This window comes from Hippopotamus amphibius, chromosome 5, assembly GCF_030028045.1.
Source record: "Hippopotamus amphibius kiboko isolate mHipAmp2 chromosome 5, mHipAmp2.hap2, whole genome shotgun sequence".
Lineage (NCBI taxonomy): Eukaryota > Metazoa > Chordata > Mammalia > Artiodactyla > Hippopotamidae > Hippopotamus > Hippopotamus amphibius.
The window spans coordinates 143,002,971-143,019,970 of record NC_080190.1 but is presented as its reverse complement, the minus strand read 5'-3'; the positions used below and the strand labels follow the sequence as shown (position 1 = coordinate 143,019,970).

At 43.1% G+C, this 17,000-nt stretch overlaps 1 protein-coding gene across 4 annotated transcripts in view; it reads right to left on the bottom strand.

Annotated features, from left to right (window-relative positions):
• OXR1 (oxidation resistance 1) overlaps window positions 1-16,696 on the bottom strand; it is a 441,773-nt gene extending 425,077 nt beyond the window's left edge. Inside the window, exon 1 of one of the 4 annotated variants that reach the window (XM_057734805.1) lies at window positions 16,552-16,696. The gene's annotated coding sequence lies outside the window, so the exon portion shown is untranslated. The remainder of the gene's footprint in view (window positions 1-16,551) is intronic. The other 3 variants (XM_057734803.1, XM_057734798.1, XM_057734800.1) reach the window with 3 other exon arrangements.
• Between the last annotated feature and the right edge of the window lie 304 nt (window positions 16,697-17,000).

Genomic DNA, 17,000 nt, shown 5'->3' with positions numbered 1-17,000 from the left:
TAGGTCCCAGCCAGCAGCCTCTGCATTCTACACGGGCACAGCCAGGGCACCAGGATGTGCTCCGCACCTCACTCCTGTTGGCAGAAGAACATGCAGACAGACTCAAGCACACAGGAAACTCCACTGCACCGAAGTGTGCGTTCCAGCCACTTTTCATGTGAGACCACAAAGCATCCATCTAGCTGGAACCGCCCCCGGGGGGTCTCTGTTCTCTTAGCTATACATACTTACAGAAATAACTGATAGCACACTGAATACTTGGAGGCAAACCCCAAATTTAGATGTGTGTGCTAATTTGTGTTTATTAATCAATCTCCTATGGACACAAAGGTGACAACTGTTTTGGTTCTTGTTTTTTCTGTCACCAAGGAGATAGTTTATTAAGCCATCAGTTCACTAAACACAGCACAACAGAGTTTCATTATCCTCACACTACTTTCTCGTGTGCAGCATTTTTGTTTTAAAAATGTGATGTTTTTCCCCATAAAATTACCTGGGAAGGAGAAATCTATTTTTTTCTATTACGGAGCACAAGGGATAATAAACCCCTCAGTATATTCTATGACATCTAATGGAAAAGTGGTGTTTGTTGCATTTTCTCTTCTAAATGGAAGAGAGCGAGCTAACCAAGATGTTTCTTTACATACTTGGAGACTATTCAGGCCATAACCTAGAAGACAACATCTTCTGGTCACTGAATTATTATACAGAGTACCTCTCCTTCTAGCTTAGGAACCAAGTTCTATTATTAGCTAAAGGGCTTATCTTCTAACCCTTCTTAGCAGAGTTATTATCCATGAGACAAGCATCAACGTAAAATGAAAGTCTTAATAATGTCTGATTCCCCTAACCTCCTTTAAGCCATGAACAATCCTAATTTATAGATGTTTCATGTATCTCTTCAGAACAAAATCATGAAAAAATAAGCCACTAGCATAAACTTGTATCAGAAATGTCATTCTAGATCCTCTGCTTTTCTGCTTTCCACTTTAGGTTCACAGGACATTTGAAATGCTCTTTTTTCATTACCATACTATGTATTTGTTCTTCCCTGTCTTTAAAAGGAAATGTCTGTAAGAAACGGATCCTAGGATACCAAATGGAATGAAGCTGTCGCAGAACTGTGTATCCAAAATGACTGACTCATATTTTCTAGCTATTTAATGTCCAAATGAGAAATTAAATGTCTTTCATTGCTGAGTTACTAGAAATAGAGGATAATTTGTCTTTTATTATTGTTACTGCTTGTCCTTCTAATCTTGCTATTCACGTTAAAGACCATTACTAGGGTTGTAATATCTTATTTGAACAACAGACCTTAGAATGCCTCATGGTAAAAGCAAATGCATAACAGATAAATGTATCCATGGATTTCAGATGGCAAGGCTGTAACTAGGAACCAGCCAGCTACCATTTATGTTTGTTTCTGTAATACATAGCAACACTAAGTCTCCCGTTTCTGTATAAGAGAAGGACTAGGATGCTACTACCTCAAAATCTAGTTTAAAAGATCCAGTGCTATTTAAAGGAAATGGCATCAGGAGGGAAAAGTTAGCACATCCTGTGGTCTCCCTTACAAACATTCTAACTCAGGGTTACAGAGATTTTCAAATCCTTCACTCCACACCAGATGACATCTTCAGACCTCTCCCTTCCTGCTGTCATTTCAGTGTAGAGACAGTTTATGGGCAGCATTTATGCTTTAATTATTTTATTTAAAAGTAACAAAAACTGGGACTTCTTTCCTGGTCCAGTGGCTTAAGACTCTGGCTCCCAATGCAGGGTGCCCAGGTTTGATCCCTGGTGAGGGAACTATATCTCACACGCTTCAAGTAAAAGTGTGCATGCTGCAACTAAAGATTCTGCCCACGGCAACAGAGATCCCACGTGCTGCAACGAAGACCTGGTGCAGCCAAATAAATAAACAAATATTACAAAATAAAAGTAACAAAAACCTAATTTAAATTAGCTTAAATAGAAGTGAAGAAAATGGGCTCATGCAACCGACATATGAGACTCTTACTGACTTTGGGTGTGCCGAGATCAATAGGCTGAAATGTGCCTTTTCATCTCATCCTGTTTCTATTTTCCTTGGACTAGCTTCATTTTTAGGCAGGCTTTCTCCATTTGATAACAAAGATGGCCACCAGCAGCTCTAGGTACAAATCCTAACAACTCTGTAACCTGCATGAGAAAGAAAGCATCGTTTCCGTGTTCTGTCAAAATCCCAGGGAGTGCTCTCATCTCACACCCATCCTTGGATAGATCACTGTGGCTGCAGGTGGGCGGGGGCCTGTTGGCTGGCTAGGTCACATACTCCCCCTAGGTGAACAGGAGCAAAGGTGACAGGCTAGCTCCACATTAACCACAGGACAGAAAAAGTTGATTCTAGGGGTGGGGCAGTCCACAGAGGAATACTGCCCAGACAAAAGACACATTTTCATGGGAGTACACTCTCAAATAAAGAGCCTAAAATAGAGAACAAAGCCCTTTGATGTTATGGTTAGGTGCTGAGGCTCTTGTTGACATTATGTGAAAAGATGCCAAACACACAGAAAAATAATTCTCTGTAACTGCTTTAGTCACCTGCTCTGAATACCCTTGTCTCAAGGTCCTTTCAAAGTCCTTCACAATGTAGAATCAATAAGTATCCTCCTAGATCCTCCGTGTACTAGGTAAAAAGAACTGGGGCATTAATAACAAGCCACTTAAGTACAGGTGGATGCTGGCCACTTCGGCACATGCGGCCTTAGCTTCATGTGCAACGCCACAGACATTGCACATAAGGGGACACACTGATCCTGGTTTGGCAGCTTAAAGGGAAGAATGTTTCTCTTGTCCAATGCCTCCACAGGAGTAATACAATGATCTGGTAACTAATTCATCCCCACTGGTAGCTAACATTAAAATGAGGCAGAGCTGCTCCAACTAACCCCCGGATAAGATGTTGCCATTTCAAAAAGTATATATATGAAATAAAAACTGTATTTTACATCCTTACTCAAATGATCTAAATATTGCAAGAATTTTTAATCCAGATAGTGCCACACAGGCATCAGTGCTCAATACTACTATGGTCCATATTTTCTAATCAAATGAAAAATTCAAAATTGTCTACAAATTTAAATGTGGTAGAGGTTACCATCCCTAAAAAGGGCAAGTTAGTTCAATTCAATTATAGCAATAATACCTCCAGCCTTTTATACTGAGATCCAAATAAACAGAGAGACAATGGCAGCTACAACAGCAAGCAGATACCCGAGTGATTTTAATAGCCCTCCTTTTTTTTTTAAAGATTGAAGATAGTGCTATATGAGCTTTTACAATGGAAACTTTACGAAGAAGCCTTCAAAGGCAAATGACAAAGGCAAGTGGTTTAGAATTCCCTCAGTTCAGAACCTCGAAGAAACAAGTGATTTAATCCTGGCACTGAGACCAAAAGCTACAGGCAGGTGAAGGCATATTTGTAATAATGTATATGTATTATGGTGCATGTGTCACGTCCCCTGTGTTTAGATAGCAAACTTTTTTAAGTTGCAAGGCATTCTGCTTTTGCTTAATGTTATCTGTTCTCTTGGAAGTTAAATATCGTTACCTCTGTGTCAAGAAAGGATAGTTGACTATGTCACTCTGTTTCAAAGACCAAAATCCTCGGCCCGGCCAGTAAAATCCTGTACCGTCTGATGCTAGCTTATCTTTCCACCTCCACTTGGTCCCACCGTCACCCCTGACCTAGCCACGATGATCGTCTTTCGTTTCCTTATAAGTGCCAAGCATTTTCTCTGCTTGGGACACCCCTCTCTTCCTGCCCCCAACTGCACCCATGCAGCCCTCTTTCCTCAGGGTCAGGTCCCTCTTCTGCACAGCCTCCCACCCCACCTACTTGGTGCTGGAGGTCCCTCGGGCACTATAGCTAACACCCTCCCCCCTCCACCCACAAGGACAGGGACACGTGGGCTCTGGCCCTTATCATGAACATCATCAGTGTTCAGCTGAGGGCCCGACACATATTCAGATCCCAACACTGGTTAGAAAAACGTTCCGTTGCAGCCTAAGATTAATGTCTCCCAGAAAGTATATTTCAGTCAAAATATACTTCGGGCAGATTTCACGATGATCTGCATTCTTTGAACACATCAGGAAGGTCACAGTAAGAGCACTGCAGTAACTTCAGGAAATTCCCAGATAATTGTGAGGTTTGCAGACCAGACCTAGGTCACTGATAGAAGTTAAACAAAAGCAGATTTTATTCCAAAAGAGGCAAAACTTCCTGTCGGGGTTGTCAAAAATGAAATAAGCTCTCCTGAGATATTTAGAAAATTTGCCTTCATAATGGATATATATCTAGCTGTAAGATGTAACCCACAGGGAAGCAATCCTCTCTTTCCTCAGGGGTCCAGGAGGATCCCCACTCACCCACTGTCACTACTGGCATTTAAGTCCCCCAAATGGTTCTCTCTGGCATGACAGTATTTAGAATAAAGTTTAAAAGATAATAAAGATAAAAATCTTGGCAAGGGAGACATGTTCATTTAAATCTTACCCTACCTGCCAGGGGCCTGAATCAATACTAGAAAAAGAGCCCTGAACTATGGCTCTGAAGTTAGACATCAGTCCTGCCAGAATTCACAAACACACAAATGGAACCCACAAGACTGACGTCTGTTAGAGCTGCCTGTCTCCCCACCAAGGGTTCCAGTGGCCCAGAGCTATAAACATGGGATGCTGCTTTAAAACCTAGGCCCTAATAGGCAAGGTTAAAACGCATGACATCAGGTCCTTCCTTCTAAGGCTGCACTGCATATAACAGAGGTGTCATAAAGAGGCCACAGAGAATCTACAGATGCTCAAAAACATGCCCATTGCCCTCACCACTGACACGAAACCTGCGAGAACCACTGTTTCCTATGCAATGGCACAGATGGCATCTGGCAGATGAAGCACACGTGCAGAGTGTGAGAACACACTCAACAGCTCTGGCTTTCTGAACAAAACCATCTACGCTGAATGGAATTTACTGCTGACATTCCAATAAAGGTTCCGGGTTCTTTTGTTATACTATGACTCCTCTAGGAGTCTGTCAAAGCCTATGGCCTCTGCTAAGAATGAGATACATAGGATTACAAAGGAAATGAAATACAATAAAAAGGTTATCAAATTATAAAAGGATGAATTTGTGACATGGTACATGTGTTTCTTTTTTCTAATACTCTAAATAAAAAGATCTAGCAGCAGATCTAATAAGAACCATACATTCAAAGTAGGAATGAGCACAGATGATTTTTTTAAATATCTGCTGACAATTGCAATGGGATATGATGTTATCTGTGACTTCCATTGTGACAGAGTCACAGGTACTGCTGATGCTACTGTGGTTTGTGACCTACACCTATAATGAAGGACAATGTTAATTTTCAATTACAGGTTAATAACAATAAAGATGTCATTTTTCCCTATCCAAGTTTGTGTACTAACTGAATTCTATCTAAACCTGTGAGCTACAGGTTAAGAACCCTGGTTCAGGATATTAGGATATTCGAATATTAGGATATTAGATGAATTCTAAAGATCCTTTAACTTTGAAGAATTTATGACCAACTTGACATAAGTTTAGGGTAGGGAAAAAACTTTTTATGTATTTATACAGGGCTTTGAGTTTCAAAAATAGAGTAGTTTATAAATTAATAGTATTTTATGTATCATAATGAAAAAAAAACCTCAGATCATATATAGGACTGTCTTCTTGCTGAGCAAATTATGACCTCTAAGTCTCTCCTAGCCTCACAAAGAGCCCCTCTAAGTACTCCTGCTTTCTATATAACGGTCTTGATCTACTTCCGAACCTTTGCACTTTCTGAAGTGCCATGTTTTTCATGAAATATTCATGGCCCCCTCCCTGACGGTTACTCTCAGGGCACACTGGCACAGTGGTGAAGTCAGCACTTTCCTTCTACTCCTTGTTATTGTCCTGTAGAATTCTATCCTGTGGAATACCACCACAATGTGTGTATCCATTCCCCAACGGATGTACCTCTGTGCTGTTTCCAACATTCCGCAATGATGAATACAGCTGCTATGTAAACATCTGAGTTCTCTGAGTACCATCCTCACTCTTAGGTCCTAGGAACCCAGGCCTTGGGCTGGCTTTTCCTCAACTTTTCTGCTCCTCCCTCCTCCTGTGGCAATCAGATGATGCTCTGGGCCAGCTGCAGATCTCCAGTCTGTACCAGTGCAGGATGCTGGGCTCAGTGGGGTTTCTGCCCCTGCCCCAGGGGCAAAAGGCTTTTGCTGCTAAGAGAAGAATCTGGGGTTGGAGACGGGATTTTACACCCATTTCCAGAGACAGCCTCTCACTCTGTGCACACCTGTGGAACCAGCGGGATCTCTCTCTGGTTAACTTCCTTGCCCCCAGACTCTCTGGTAAGCGCTGGGCAAAGGCCCATGGGGAAGAACATGTGCATTTATGTGTGGAATCGAAAGTATGATACAAATGGACTTATTTACAAAACAGAAACAAACTCACAGATATGGAAATCAAACATGTGGCTACCATGGGATGAGGGGGGATCAATTAGGAGTTTGGGATTAGCAAATGCAAACTACTATATATAAAACAGATAAACAACAAAGTCCTACTGTATAGCACAGGGAACGATATTCAATATCCTCTAATAAATCATAATGGAAAAGAATATGAACAAGTATATATATGCATAACTGAATCACTTTGCTGTACACCAAAAACCAGCACACACTGTAAATCAATTATACGTCAATTAAAGAAAAAAAAAAAGAAAGAACTTGTGAGAGAGTACAGAGTCCCCTTGCATCTATGCTCCCAGGTATTCTCAGCTATCCTGCTAGTCCTCACTTGACTTTCAAGAATTTTTTTAAAGATTTTAAATATTTCTTCTTATTCACTTTCTAAAATATTTTTATTATTATCTTTAGTTGTGGTAAAACACACATAAAATTTACTATTTTCACCACTTTAAGTGTACAGTTCAGTGGCATTAAGTGCATTCACATTGTTGAGCAACCATCACCACTGACCATCTCCAGAACCGTTTCATCTTGCAAAGCTGAAACTCTGTATCCGTTAGCCAAGAGCTCCCCCTTTCCCCCCCTCTCCAGCCTCTGGCAACCACCATTCTACTTTTTATCTCCATGAATTTGACTATTCAAGGTACCTTATAAAGTGGAATCATGTAAGAATTTTTTTTGTGACTGGTTTCTTTCACTTACACAATGTCTTCAAGGTTCATCCATGTTACAGCATGTGTCAGAATTCCCCTCCTTTTTTAAAGCTGAATAATATTCTATTGTATGTATATGCCACCTTTTGTTTATCCAGTCATCCATCAGTAGACACTTGGGTTGCTTCTACCCCACGTCTACTGTGACTAAGGCTGCTATGAACGTGTGTGCACTCTTCTTATTCACTTTTATGTATATTATTTCTTTTTCCTATGCTCTGGCACAGGTAGAAGGGTTTATGTTCCATATCTCCTTGGAGGGACTTGTCCTTCTTTGGATTTCAGTTCACTTATTTTGTGACCTCAGTGAAACTTCAGTTCACTGACCTTATCTTGATGGGCCCAAGACAAGTGGTGCTTTTCTCACTCTGATGGTGGGAGTGATTTCTTGTGGCTTTCTCCATCCTAAGTGGAAACCAAACTTGTGAACTTGATAGATAGACAGATAGATAGAAAGAAAGAAAGAGAAAGAAAGAAAGAAAGAAAGAAAGAAAGGAAGGAAGGAAGGAAGGGGAAGAAAAGAAAGAAAGAAAGGAAGGAAGGAAGGAAGGAAGGAAGGAAGGAAGGAAGGAAGGGGAAGAAAAGAAAGAAAGAAAAAGAAAGAAAGAAAGAAAGAAAGAAAGAAAGAAAGAAAGAAAGGAAGGAAGGAAGGAAGGAAGAAAGAGAAAGAAAGAAAGAAAGAAAGAAAGAAAGAAAGAAAGAAAGAAAGAGAGAGAAAAGGAAAGAAAGTTGGGAAGAGTGGAAAGATGGAGGAAGAACAAGATGGAGGGAAGTTAGTAAAAGAGATATTAACCCTCATTTCCATATCTTCTAATCCAGGAAGTCACCAGATAAAAGCAAATATCAAGATCTAGAACTCTAAGTATGGATTTAGGAGTATGAAAGTAAACACTGGAAAAAAAGTGGTTGCTTCCTATGAATAGGAACTGGAGATGGTGAGCACTGGTGAACAAAACTTCTAGTCTATACCATATGCCTTGTAGAAAATTTTGACTTTTTAAAGATGCACCTGTATAAGATTTGTGGAAAATTTTTAAAATTCCTTCAGTATTATAATTGATTCCCTGAGGTTGTAAAGTGTAAACAAACAAACAAAACTTCCTTTCTTCTTTCTGAAGTCTGGGCCCTATCAAAAAGAGAAAGGAAAACAAACAAACAAAAAAACAATGGAGAAAGAATTATATAAATTAATTTGACATTCATTCTTTTAATGTAAGAATCTACCCTGAAAACCAGAAAAGCAATTTTAAATTGCTTAAAAAAATAGTTCAGAAATATGCAGTATCTAGGCACTGTAAGCAATGCAAAGCCATATTTATACACACAATTTTCCCTTTCTCTGGGCCAACAGGTATCTTGTGAACCAACACAAGAAGGGAGGACTCACACAGAACAGCTGCTTCCAGATGTCCAGGGTGCAAGAGAGTGCCAGAAATAGCAAGGAAGAAAGTCCAGACCAATGAATCATCAGGAGAACTTTGACAAAGAAATCTCCAAGTCTCAATCATCTATATATATTACCTTCTTGACCTTTTTTAATATAATACCATTAAAAAAATTTAACTGCAGGAATTTTTAAAGGAAGCTTTGTGTCATTTTGTTTGGAAATTAGCACTTAGCATGAAAGAAGATAAAACAGAAATGAATACAATGAAAACAAAATAGTTTTAGTGGACTTCTGAAAGCTTGGCAACTGAAGCCTCCTCTATTAAAAAGGAAGATAAACATGTATTTGAGATACCAGTTTTAACACTAGCACCAAACTGAAACTTCCTCCTTGCCTTAATAAGAAACATTGGAAGAGAACAAATTCAAAATCCTTTCAATTCAGTTCAAAACATATCCATATACCACCCAAAGTCATCTCGTATAACATAAGTCAGTGTCCCAAACTCTGAGAAACACTGCTTTAGCCAAAGTCCCCTCCAGTCTTCACATTAACACATGAACTTCAGAGGTTCAGGGCTGCCTCTGCTGGCAAAGACAGTCCAGAGTAGGAAAGAGATTAAGGAGGAATATCAGTCCCCGCCTCCTACTCTATTTTTAGAATGGTAAAAATGAAACAAAGAGAAGGATGATAATATGAACAAGGTAACCCTGGACAGCCAGAGGGCCATGGAGAAATCATATGAAGAAATACGACAGGGCTGATAACTATTAGGTGAGTACTCCAGGGAAACAACTTGAACATGTATTTGTAAAGCAGACTCTGGTTAAACAACAAATTCACTCCACAAGTAACAACTGACCTTGTGCTTTGTGCCAGATTCTGCACAGGTTTCTGGATTGTTCTTTTCCACCACCATAGCAGACCACTGACATATCTATCTACATAATAACCAGAGACTATGTACGCCATGTTTACTCCTATTTCCAACCAAGAGAAAATACCATGCTTCATGCTCAATCAATATTCGGGGATCACTCCTAGAAGAGGAGAATCTTAAACACGGAGCATTGGGTAGTTATCTAATCTAAGCTCCCTGCATATTCAGAGATCTCTTCTACATCATCCATAACAAATGCGGATGATGAGCCTCTGCTGAGGGCTTCCAGAGACGGGGACTCCTGAACCACACTAATACAAGACTGCTCTTGCTTACAGTGAGAGAAAATCGGCTCCTGTGAAATTCCCAGCCATAGGTCCTAGTTCTTAAGTGAGCGATAAAGATTACATCTTTCTTCCTTTTGACATCTGGAAGCTCATACTTGAATTCTTCTTTGCCAAGTCTATGGCCCGTAGTTCAAAAAAAACTGCCATGACAATGCAAACTGTTTTTCCACTAGTTCTCCAGGGGACACATGATCATCTGAAAAGGGTACCTGAAACCAGGCATGATACTTCAGATAGAGTTTATAACAGAATAATAGGATAGTACCTCCTTCCCACTCTTTAGACCTAGCATTGCTGTTTATTTTCTCCACACTACATCAGTATTAGGTTAGATAGTGTCCCCCCAAATCTCATATCCTTCCCAGAATCTCAGAATGTGACCTCATTTGGGATTGGGTCATTATAGATGTAACTGCTTATGTTAAGCTTATGTGGGAACAGTATGGGTCCTTAATCCAATAAGATTAGTGTTCATACCAGAAAAGAAGAGACACAGACTCAACACAGGAGAAAGAACACCTTGTGACGATGGAGGCAGAGATTAGAGTGATGCCTCTGTAAACGGAGGAATGCCAGCGATTCCTGGCAGCACCAGGAGCTGAGAGAAAGGCATGGAACAGATTCTCCCCCTAGAGTCTTCACAGAGAGAATGGCCCTGCCTAACACCTTGACTGCAGAGGTCTATCTTCCAGAACTGTGAGAGAATCAATTTCTGTTGTTTTAAGTCACCCAGTGGGTGGTAATTTGTTAGAGCAGCCTTAGGAAACTGACACAGTATTTTTCTCTCACACATAGATTCTGTTTAGATAATACACTCCTTCTGTTGTTGTTGCTGTTGTTTTGTTTTTGTTTTCCTTTCTTTCCTTCTAGTACTTCATCATCACTGAAGCAAGTTTTTCCATCTGGAATCTATGTAGCGGATATGAGCTGAGTATGCCTGCCCAGTATCATCTATTCCACTCTTTCCAGTAGGAACAGATTAGAGATTATGCCCTGGTAGCCCCTTGAGCCCATCACACACAATGTTGGTGGACTGCCAGTCAAGATGCCCTGCCTTCCTCCGAAGTGACTCTTTGTCTCTTTCTCTCTCTCTCAGAGTTCTGAGTCTTGGGCCCAGGGACACAATGACGGAAAACTGCTAGAGGTGGCTCATCCCAGCAGAGGGGTATCCTTTCCAAGGTCTTGTTCTTTAGCATTTCCTTTGATTCCACGAACTCCTCCATTGATGACATGAATTCCTTTCTGCTTAAATTGCCCAGAATCAGTTTCTATTTAATTCAGTTAAGGAACTCTGATAAATTACAAAACAGAAGCTTTGAATTTTGTTCTGTTGTGTTTTATTGCTCATCTTAATTTTGACCTACCACTCTTAGGAGGTTCCACTGAAATTTCAGCTTCACTTCATTCTCTCCTACAAAATAATCTAAATAATTAGCTCAAAACTTTTCTACATACAGCTATCTATAATGGATTTACTATTGTTTTTTGCAAGCCTGTGCGCTTCTGTCCAAGAAGAGGAAGCTGATAGAAAATTTAAAAGAAATTAATGCATAGTTTCTAATGGGACTACTAACAACATTTTTATTCCCACTCCCATTAACAATGAACTAGTCACATGGTTTGATCCCTAAATCAAGTCCTACCTGGAGCCAGATATACTCCCCTATTTTACTCAGTTACACATTCATGACGTCTCTCTTTTTTTCTCCCAAGTCACTTAAATCAGGTGTTCTGATTCTTTATAGTGAAAGAATCTGAACTTATTCACGTATAAATAATTACTTTCAAGGGCGTAGCCAAAGTATGGTGAATTAGCAGTGTACAAAGACAAAGAAGGGTGCCAGGCATCATGCTAACATCCTTACTTGCTTATCTTACTTAGTCACCAGAAGAATCATACCCGTAATCTGGTGGGTGTGATTCGCAAAAGATAGGAGAAGCTGGAAACTCAAGTAATTTGTCCAAGTTTTCACAGCTAGTGGCTAAAAAATGGAGATTTAAATTCAAGTTTTTCTGATTCGAAAGGGAATGTTCTTTCAAAGTTGCCATCTGTCCTGGCTTTCAATTTTAAGTCTTTCATTATTGCAATTGATAATATACCTTTACCATAAATTACAAGTAAGATAACATACATAATACACTTTACAACTTACAAAGTACTTCCAACAGGTAGGTTTTAACATTTTCATTGAATCTGAAACTCTTCAAGAAACCACAATGGCAATAGCACTGAACTGATTTAAAACAAAAACAAAACTATTAACTTAGCAACAGAACCATCAACAAGGGCCAATCTTCAATTTTCTGGTCCTTAATAGCAATAACCTAGTTGAAGAACATTATCCATAGTGGCATTTTTTTGTTTGTTTTTAGAGAAAACTCTACTTATGTTCACCTCGATTAGGAAAAAACAAAGATGTGCTTGATCATTTTGATCATTTAAGTGCACAGCTGAGTTGAACTCCTATACAAATTCAATCTGAGATTCACTGATGCCTTTTTTATTTGCCTATAAAAGACCTGGAATACAACAACTGAAAAGAGCGGTTCTTGAACTGAATAATCATTCTTAGATAAAGAGAAGAAACACGGATATAACCAAGAGAATAAGTGTGCTCTTAAGGTGGAGAATGTTGGGATGGAGACTTTGAAAAATTGTAGACTCAGCTGAAATGATGCAGCGTAACCTTGGGCAAATCACACCATAATCCTGAGTCCCCAAAGCCCCATCAGTCAAAAAGGACATCAGACTTCTTCGCCTCCAAAACCCCTTCCTAACTATGAGCCACTCCCATTGTCCTTTTCCATCTCGTTTTGTTCACCAGTGGCCCCAGTGCTTCCACTTCCTAGACAGTAACCATTGAAACTCCAGCACCAAAAGGACATATAAGCACTACCATCACCACCAGTATTAATAGGCAGTTTTGCTTTGAAAATATTTCCCCTAATCCTATAGTGAATTCTACAGGGGAAAAAAAAAATCTCCATTTCAAAGATGAAAGTGGAGCTCCATGAGGTTAAAAAAGAAAAAAACCTTATCTAAAGTCACAAAACTACTAAGTAAGAGTGCCAGATCTGACTGCAAAGCTCTTGATCCTCCCTAAACTGCTGTACCTCTTTCCTGGTAATGGGTGGAGAGCATTCTGGCTCATCAGTTGGTCTTTTCCGAATACATCGATTGATTCGCAAACCTGGTCGCAACCCTGGTTCAAATCAAGATTGTTAAAATCAGGCTTCGTAATCCAGAAGACTGAGATCTGTTTTGGTCAGTGGGGACCCAGACTAATGTCAAGTACCAGGCATGCCTGTGTGTAAAAGAGGCTGCTTCCAGCACCCATAACTGTGCTCCCACTGACAAAGAGTATATCTTTCACCTTCCTGAAAAGGACAGAGACAACTCTAAATCACAAAATTAGAAGGGACTGTATCAGCCAATGTAGCCCAGTATGTAGATTCCAAATGATATCACATAACGAATATTCCAGAGATAGAAGAGACACACTATTTACAAGCCAGGGTTCCTCATCTTCAGCCCTGCTGACATCTGAGGTTGGATAATTCTTTGTTGTGGGGGACCACTCAGTGCATTGTAGAATATCAGCAACATCCCTGGCCTCTGCTAGTAGCACCTGTCCCCACCAAGTTTTAACAACCAAAAACATCTCCAGACATTGCCAGTGTCCCCTGGGGGGCAAAACTGCCCCTGTTGAGAAACAATGTTCTAAGCCTATCAATAGGATCTAACCCTGAGGTAAGAGAAAGTGATTTCTCTTCTTCCACTTTGGTTAATATTTCTCTCGTTCATTTTTCTGCTTCATCAAGCCATTTCACTACCTTTTTTTTTTCTCTTTCTTTTTTTTTTAATGCCTTTACCTTAGGGCTGCAAAGAGTCCACAGATTATTTCCTAAAGCATACCTGAATCCAGGAAATCCTCCAGGAAAATTGTTGTTAAACTAGGTTTCTGAGGACTAGAAACCAGCCCAAGGGTACAATCCTCTGTATTTCAAAAGCAGGAGGTAAGGAGTGGAGAGAGAAGGGTTTTCTCATTTAGCACTGAATTTAGCATTGTATAAATGAAGCTTTCACCTCCACACATGTATAAGATCTTCAGGTACCTGAATTCTGCTTTTATTTGATATCCTAATCAATTTGCCCAACTCTCCTTCCTCCATGACTCCCAGCACAAAAAATAGGCAAATATATTTGGTTATATGTATTTGAGCAGCACTTTGGGAAGAACAGATGGTAAGGTAATTTATTTTACCCTCACCATATGTTCTAATAATAGGCAATGAAAAAAACATAGTAATAGAAGCAGAAATTGACAGTGTATGTCTTTTTATTCTAACTTTTCACCTTACAGATATCCGGAATCATGGCTCTGTTTCAAAAGGTGTCTTTCAACAGAAACTGGGCCAGCCACTGTCACATGGAATAAGACGATATGCCCCTGGCCATTAGAAACGTGTTTTTCTCTATGTTGTGTCCCTCCACAGGTCAATGATCACCTTGCAAGACAACCCCATACTACGGTCCACATCACTTTTTTAGAGTTTGTCACTTCCCTTCCTCTGAATTTCCCCCCTGCAATTTGGATGTTCAGAATTATTTCTGATGACTGAACACAGTCTCAGAGTCCAGCCCTCTGAGATATCTGGCAGACAGTAGCTCCCTTCTTTGAGTCCTTCCACAGATGACACAGGTTTCCAGAGTCGCCTTCATTCTTATTTCCTGTATTTAGTAAAGTCCTGCTTAAAATACAGCACCCACAACAGAAAACAGCAAGCTGGATGGAGTCTGTGAAGCCATGGACATGGTGACAACTCTCGCTCCACCACCCCCTCCTCTCCAGTTTCAGATCTGTATGCTGTAGAAGCTTCTTCCCTTCTTGCAGTTGGTGGGTAAAATATGTGCTAGTCAAAGAGGTGCTTTTACATAAAGATTTTGCCCTCAGTGCTTGTTTATTATACTAATCCGGTCTTTTCCTTTTAAAGTTACAATTACCTGTGGGGAACTCGGGGAAGACCCAGTAAGTGCTGGTCATTCTGCCCGGCTTCTGGCCTCTCTGGCTATTTTGGAGCCATCACTCCGGTTCCATGGGGCAACACCACTACGTCACCTGCAGGGGCAGCAGAATGAACTGCGGACCCCCAGAGTTCCCCCCCAGGGAAAGACTGGTGGATTCGGGAGCCCCTCTAACCAGCGGGACTCCCCGGATTCCCTCTGGCAGAGAAGGGATAGCAGCGTCCTCCGGGGTACCGAATCAGAGGACAAGACCGGCATCAGGTTTGGGATGTGCAGGAGCCAGGAAGAGGTTAGAGAAGAGCATCACTGGACGAGCAAAAAATGTGACTCTAGGGAAAGGAGGTAGAAGAGAGGTAGGAAAGCACGTTTCCTTTAATCCCCTCCCCGTGCCGCCTGTGGAGCCCTGGATCTCCTCGTCATGGAGACAGACTGCAGCAACACACGCGACCCCGGGCGGGCAACACGCACACAGGCGCGCACACACGCATACTCACACGCCCCGCTGTGAGTTGCACACTGCAGACTTCTGCCTGACTTCCTGGCCCCAAACACCGTACCTCCTGGGCGAGACCGCGGATTCCTGTGGCCTAGAGCAGAAACCACCCTTTCCCATTCCCTGAAGCACACATTCAGACCCTACACTGCACCCTGAGGGTGCCAGAAACCACTTAAGGGAAGCACTGGCAGCTCCCCGGCAAATGACTACCTTCCCGGTTGCTTAATCTGTCCAGATCTACAAGCTCGCCTAAAGCGAGCCGCCCTGTGACCAAGCCAGGTAGAAGATGAAGGAGAAGCCTGGCGTGCGAGTGAACCTCAAAGAACCGCTACTAAGTCACTATTCAGGGGACCGCACGTAGTAGCCTCCAAGCCTTTCCTGAGCCTTTTGGCCCCACCAGCAGCCCGGTTCCTCCGCTCAATCCCTGTACCGCTCCCCTCCTCCTCTTCACCCAAATCCCTCAGCGATTTTCCTACTGGCCCTTCCAGGCCACTTTCTGCATCCATCCTCTGTCCAGCCAGTTCCCAACATTTGGCCTCGCGTAATCCCTCCGAAGACTTCGATCCAAGGCTGTCCCTCTCCATCATTATATCGCCCTGACCTGGTACAGATTCCCCAAATTACTCGAGTCCACTCGTCTCCCGGAGCCCACGGCTCCTTCCACCGGCGTCCTTTGCTCTGCTTCAAATCCGCTTTCCACGCGCCCCACTTTTCATCCATCTTCCCTCCCGCCGCTCCGGCCAGGACACGCTCACCCTCCACTATGCCTCCCACACTGCGCTCTCCCATCTATCCCACCCTATGCCCCCGGAAACACCCACTTTCCCTCTGCGGCTGTCCTCGGCCGGGAGCCTGCATCCCACACCCAGCCTCCCCATCCCGCACCAGCCCGCACTCTGGCCGCGCGGTCCTGCCCAAGTCCGCCCCCCTCGGCCTCCGCCGGAGTCGGTTCAGCCCTCCCGCTCTGCCGGTCCCCTCTGCTCGAACATCCCAGGGACCACCACTTCTAAATCAGCCCGGAGGCTCGCCGAGGCGCCGGGCACCGGGGGCAGCGGCTAGCCGGTTCTCCGGAGCGCCAGCCGCGCCTCCCGCCTGCCAGCCTGGGCTTCCCCGGGGCGCCGAGCCCTCGCCCCACCGCCCGGCCGCCGCACAAACTTACTTGCGGGTCGCCAGGAGGGGGCTGCGGTGAGCGGCGGCGGGCCCCGCAGCGGCGAGTGCGCCCCTCTCGGCGGGGCTGGGCGGCGCGGCGCCGGCGCTGCGTTCCGACGGCCGCGCGGTGAATGGGCTCAGCCTGACGCAGGTCGGCTCTGCCCCCGCCGCCGCCGAGGCCGCCGAGCGCTTCCACACATGCTCAGTTCCCAGACCAGCCCGCGTGGACGCTACCAAGAGCGAGCGGCGGCGGGGGGGAGACAGAAAGGAGCCGCGGCGCGGCGGCCGCCAGCCGGAGCCTCCCACGCCGGAGGCCGAGAGAAAGGGAGGGAAGGACGCGCCGCTAAAAATAGCTCCTGCGGAAGCTGCCGCTCGGGCTTAAAGCGCCCCCGCCGGGTACCCACCGGCACGCTGAACCCCGCCCGGGGGAGACGGCGCTCCCCGCACGGGCACCCGAGG